We start from the raw sequence: 6,682 nt of genomic DNA, 5'->3' as shown, positions 1-6,682 counted from the left end.
GACTAGGGATCGAACCTGCATCTCCTGTGTCTCCTGCACTGGCAGTGGATTCTTTATCACTGAGCCACCTGGAAAGCCCAGGAAAGAAAATGAATGTCTTTCAAAGCCCATTACCTCTGAGACCTTCACATCTTCCTAGTTAACAGTCCAACTAGAATATCAACCATCAAGCAAGAAAAAGGTTACAACAGTGAGGACATTTAGACTGAATCTTACTATCAACCCCCACATTATTTTTTAAAGTAAATGTTGAAAATATTATTAAGTAAAATTATATTATTTCATAAGAGAGGTTGTTTTGGCAATTGTCTTAAAGGATAAATTCTGAAGCCAGACTGCATGGCTCAATTTCATTTTATCACTTATTAGTTGTGGGACTTCATATAAGTTAGTTTTCTGTACCTTGGTTTCTTCATTTCTAAAATATAGAGAAAAATAGTAGCTGCCTACTGGTTGTTATGGAGATTAAATCAGTTAATATATATAAAGCAGCCAGAATAGCATCTGGCACAAAGCAAGTACTATATAATAATTTAATGCCACAAAGGGTATCACAAATAGTACACTGATGTACAAGAAAGCCAAGTATTATAACAATATGATATGTGAAAATGGTGCCCATAACAAGGACTAAAATTTCTAATTTGTAACTGTTAAAAGACATGGCTTATGTCTGACTTTTCACCATCTTTCTTCCTCCAGCCTCATCTTCACCTCCACCCCCCAGGCTTCTAAGTAGAATGTCTTCTAGCTTTCTGGATCAGCTCCTAGGCTCTCTCTTCTTGTAAAGAATCCAAATAATGGCTAAAGGAGTTAAATTATCCTAAATAATAGAAATCTGGATAAAGGGAGAGGGTGGGGGAAGAGAAAGCAAAGACAAAGTTTGGGTCAAGTATTGTAGGGCCTGAGACAGAAAGCTTTGGAGCCTCTATGGACTAAAAGTAGAGGCTAGGGGATATGCCCCTGGCATCACGCTCTTGGTTACAAAGTGGTTCTAGTAATGTCCTTCAAGAGATACAAGTGAAAATCAGAAATACTTTACTTCTGATTGCTGGACTGTTTGTTTAAATGTGGCACAGCACTGAAATCAGGACATAAGGACCACCGCCCACCCTGCTTTTATGTAAGTTACATCCATATATATAGATAAAGTTAAATGTATATACCTGATATAACTGGGAAGTAATTTAACATATGCAAAAATATCTGCATATTTATCGATGCATACATATATATAACCTATATGTAAAAATAACTTTAGATTCAGATGCTTGAGTCCAACAAACTCAAAAAGTCTTTGGCTAAAATAAAATGTGTAGATAAAGCACATGCAAAGAGTTTGGGATTCTTTTTGAAAGTTGTTGAATCAGTTTTTCCTTTTTTTTTTTTTTCAATCCAAACCAATCTAGGTTCAAATTCCAGCTCTTCTACTTACTAAGTCACTTTGAACAAGACTCGATCTATGTAAACCTCAGATTCCTCACGGTAAATTGGGGCTGACTCCTACCTTACAGGGCCTGATGAGTGAGACACTGGACACATTGTTGCTGACATAATGCTAATTCACAATAAATCAATCAACACAAAAAACCTGTTAGTTAACTACACAGACACCAACACAACCTCAACTGAACGGATGGACGATGTTATACCCCACAATCTGGTTAGGTTGCATTTCTCCTTTTCTAAACATAGTTTTCTCCTTCACGAGAGGAGCCTTGATGTTCCCCCAGTACTGCTTTTAGGGAATTACTGAAAGTTATTATGGCAACAAATTGAGCCTGTTTGCCAAAAAACACATATTGCCTCAGTGTTGCCATGGATCTGTTAGCTCTATACCCCACAAGGAACCCTGTTCCTAGGGGCTAAACAGATGAAATGATAAAAGGCATTCTTTGCAAAACCAGCTGAGACCTCACTGCCTAGAGTAAACCCACTCTCCACTAGCCAGGACAATAACTACCCACCAATCTTCACTGTCTATCCTACCATAAAGGGAATACCCTAGTGATCCCGAGTGAGGGTGCTAAGCAATTTACTAAAAGACCCTTGATTCAGAATTCTAGCTTCTCTGTACTTAAATCAGTAGCTGAGGACTAAAACAAATGTTAAACCACAAATGGAAATGGAAAATCCCCAAGAAGACAAAGTTAGCCATATAAACAAGTTTGGAGGAAGAGAGGGGACTCTGAAGGAGAAATTTTGGAAATGTAAGTTTGAGATGTCCACAAGACATCCAACTACCCATATGTGGTTCTACCTGTGGAAATAAAAACTTTAATAAGTAAAAGCCCTCACTAGCTCTATTTCTTCAGGTTGTCCCCAGGACAGTGCTCACATTCATTAAGACATTTGTGAAAAGTGAAAAAGGGGTTTTTAATTTAATTCTTTTTTTTTTTTTTTTTGGCCTGTACTGCACCGCTATGGAGAAGGCAATGGCACCCCACTCCAGTACTCTTGCCTGGAAAATCCCATGGATGGAGGAGCCTGGTAGGCTGCAGTCCATGGGGTCGCTGAGGATCAGACACAACTGAGTGACTTCACTTTCACTTTTCACTTTTATGCATTGGAGAAGGCAATGGCACCCCACTCCAGTACTCTTGCCTGGAAAATCCCATGGATGGAGGAGCCTGGTAGGCTGCAGTCCATGGGGTCGCTGAGGATCAGACACAACTGAGTGACTTCACTTTCACTTTTCACTTTTATGCATTGGAGAAGGAAATGGCAACCCACTCCAGTGTTCTTGCCTGGAGAATCCCAGGGGTGGGGGAGCCTGGTGGGCTGCTGTCTGTGGGGTTGTACAGAGTCGGACACGACTGAGGTGACTGAGCAGCAGCAGCAGCACAGCTATAGCACCTTAGTTCCCTGAACAGGGATCAAATCTGTGTCCCCTACAATGGACGTGTGGAGTCTAACCACTGGAGCACCAGAGAAATCTCCATACTTATTATCGTACAAAATTGGGAATTTTCATTGACTAGTAAATAGTTGTATGAGGGTGAACTTGGGCTTCAGTACTGAGGACTTGTTTCTTGAGTATCTTTAAGAATACATGCCTGACTGATTCTTGTTGATATTTGACAGAAAACCACAAAACTCTGTAAGGCAATTATTCGTCAATTAAAAAAATAAAGTGGCAAAAAAAAAAAATCACAATACATGCCTGAAGATGTCATTTCTTTAGCCAACAACCAGGAAAGGAAAAAGAAGGGGAAAGGAATTCTAATTCTCTTTTCCAATGATTAATACTTCTGTCTAGATGATGACAGAATATTGGGAGCAGCAAGTGGGTGGATTTTGAAGGAAGCAAAGCTAACTGATGAAAGCATAACTGCTGCTTTGAAAAATCTTCCAGTGCAAGAATCACTTTACCCTACTTTTGTGGTGAAAGCAGTTCTCTCCAGAGAGATAAGTGTTTATGTGGGGCATTTTCCAAAATGTCTGTCTTGCAACAGAATCTTGTTATATAGTTAAATTGTGTGAAAGTAACAAGGATTTTTCTATATGCAAGGGAGACTAGGAATATTCCAGACGTAACAAAAGCAAAATGAGCACAGTCTGCTTCCCATCTTTAAGACAATTCCATTTCCAGGAAGAATGTAAAAGGTTGCGGTTTAAAAAATAAAAAGGACACTTATCACAGATTTTTTTTCACTCTTGTGAAGTGAAATATACTTTATTCCCCTGGGATCAAACAGGGCATGATACGCACTCTGTGCCGACCTGCTCAGCCTCACCTCCTGCTAGTCTTGGTAACACTTACACACTAGACGTTGTTTAATACCCTCCTCCCCATGAGTGTGATGTGGATCTGGGGACTTGCTTCTAAGGAGCAAAAACACATAAAAGTGATTAGGTTACAAGATGCTGGCGTCCATCCTGCTGGTGCTCACTCTCTCACTCACACTCCCCAACTTGGCTCCATCCCTGATTCGCTCCTCACCCCCACTGGTACTCTCCCTTGCCTTCTCACTCACTCATCCTGATGAAGCAAGGTGCTCTATGAAGAGGCCTACAGGGCAAGAAAGGGAGGGAGGAATGGAGACCTGAGTCCAGAGGAACTGAATCCTGCCAACAACACGTGAGTGAGCAAGGAGGCTGATCGTTCCCAGTCAAGCTTTGAAATGCCTGCAGCCTTATGAGTGACTCTGAGTGAGGGGTCCTAGCTAAGCCACATCCAGGTTTCTGGCACGTGAACAATGTGAGATAATAAATGTGTGCTGGTAAGCTCCTATGTTTGGAGTAATGTGTTATGTGGCAGTTGATAACTAGTATGGTCACCCCACAGGATGGTTATAAGGGGAAACAGAGGTAATGTAAGAAGTATTAGCAAAATGCCTGACACCACAGTAAGCACATACATCAGTTCCAAACTTCTCCAGCCACTCCATTTCCACGGTCACCATCACACTCATGACACTGTCACCTTATAACCAAAATAGCCTGTTTGTGGCTTCTCATATATATATTGTACATCTGCTTTAATTGTTAAAGAAAAGGGTGTAGTGATCACAAGAATATCCATATTAAAAATAAAGATTAAATACCTCTCTTCCTGGGACACCAATGCTGATCCTCCTTCAACGATAAGATCCCTTCCCGGGTGCCTAGGTCATACTGACTCGCTGTGTATGTGCTGATCTGGTTTTTTTGAAACCAGGAAGGAATGTACCCCTGACTTGTTTGGTGTTCTTTATTCTGACAAGACATAAAACTGTGCTGAAAACCGTGCTTCTCTGGAACAGTTCCTCAGAGTTATCTAGAGGCAGTCTTCTGGACTATGGTCCTCAGTTTGGCTCAAATGAAACTTTTTCATATTCCTATTATGGATTGTCTATTGACTATTTTCATCAATGCCCTTAAAGAATAAAAATCAAACTGATATTCAAGGATCCTCCAGTTGTCCCCATTCTGTATCTCCAAGCTGACTTCCCAATGACCCTCTCACACTGCATCACCATTCAATCAAGATTAACCTATTTGGAGACAAACTTAAGATATCAGAGGAGTAAGATGGGGAGAGCAACTTCCCCTCCACAGATACATCAAGAATTCCTCAGCATGTGGAACAGCTTCTACAGAATACCACCTGAACACGGACAGAAGATCCCAGACTTCCAAAAAGGCAAGCCAATCTCCTCAAAATGAAGTAGGGCAAAAGATAAAGATTAAAAAGAGAGAGAGAGAAAGGATTTCGGGATGGGGACCTGTGCCTCGGGGACAGAGACGTGAAGGAGGAAAAGTTTCTGCACACTTGGGAACTCCCTCACAGGCGGGGACAGGGGAGAGAGAGCTTCAGAACCTCAGAGGGGAATGCAACAACAGATGCTCAGAAGGCGGAATGGAGAGAATTCAGCCCTGAGATTGCTGCCGAGCAGCACATCCCAGCTGAGAAGCGGCTTACAGGGCCTCACGGCAGAGAGTAGGGGCTGGGTACTCAGGCTCAGGCTTCAAGGGTCGGACCCCCAGGAGAGGACCAGGGTTGGCTGCTGTGAAGATCTTCTCAAAGGGCTGGTACGACACAGCTGGGGGAGTCCAGGAGAAAGCCCGGGCCTCCCAGAGAGGCATATGCATCACTGCTGTGGGAACGCTCTAGCTCTGCGCGGGTGCAGGACGCAGGACCCTCGCCCTCGGGAGAGCCATCGGGGGACAAGCCGGCTGCGGCCTGTAGCTCCAGAGGTAGAAAAGCCGCCGCCAGTGCCAGAGGTCAGGAGGACCCTGCAGTCTCCACCACCGAGCCGTGAGCTGGCACAGGGGTCACTGCCCACATCTTCCTGAGCAGCCTGGAGCTGCCCAGAGGCCCACAACCCGACACCACCACCCTGGGGAAGTGCACATCTGCCCCTGCCTGGGACAACCTCCCAGGTCCAGGCCCCGCGACACTCCCTACACACCCTAGCTGTGTCCTGAGGGCCACCTACAGGCAGAGGCAGACCCCAAACCAAAACTGAACACCAGGAGCAGCGTGAGCCAGAGAGAAGGGAAAAGCGCCCCTGCAGCCACAGGTGCAGGGGATGATATCCCCACGATCAGCCTGAGACTGTGGGCTTCAGGGGCAACTGTGGACCTTAGGAGCAAGTACAAGCTGGAGTGGGGGCTTCCCTGGTGGCTCAGTGGTAAAGAGTCTGCTGCTAATGCAGGAGACTCTGGGTTTCGGAAGATCCCTAGGTTGGGAAGATCCCCCAGAGGAGGAAATGGCAACGCACTCCACTATTCTTGCCTGGAAAATCCCAAGGATAGAGGAGCCTGGTGGGCTACAGTCCATGGGGTTGCAAAGAGTCAGAAACAACTTAGAAACTAAAGATCACCACCACCATAAGCTGGAGTAAGGCAAGATCTGGAAAAGTTGGCTTAAAGCTCAACATTCAGAAAACGAAGATCATGGCATCTGGTCCCATCACTTCATGGGAAATAGATGGGGAAACAGTGGAAACAGTGTCAGACTTTATTTTTCTGGGCTCCAAAATCACTGCAGATGTTGACTGCAGCCATGAAATTCAAAGATGCTTACTCCTTGGAAGGAAAGTTATGACCAACCTAGATAGCATATTCAAAAGCAGAGACATTACTTTGCCAACAAAGCTTCATCTAGTCAAGGCTATGGTTTTTCCTGTGGTCATGTATGGATGTGACAGTTGGATTGTGAAGAAGGCTGAGCGCCGAAGAATTGATGCTTTTGAAG

Source organism: Bison bison, unplaced genomic scaffold (genome assembly GCF_000754665.1).
Source record: "Bison bison bison isolate TAMUID 2011002044 unplaced genomic scaffold, Bison_UMD1.0 scf7180017864518, whole genome shotgun sequence".
Classification (NCBI taxonomy): Eukaryota; Metazoa; Chordata; class Mammalia; order Artiodactyla; family Bovidae; genus Bison; species Bison bison.
This window is presented reverse-complemented; position numbering follows the sequence as displayed.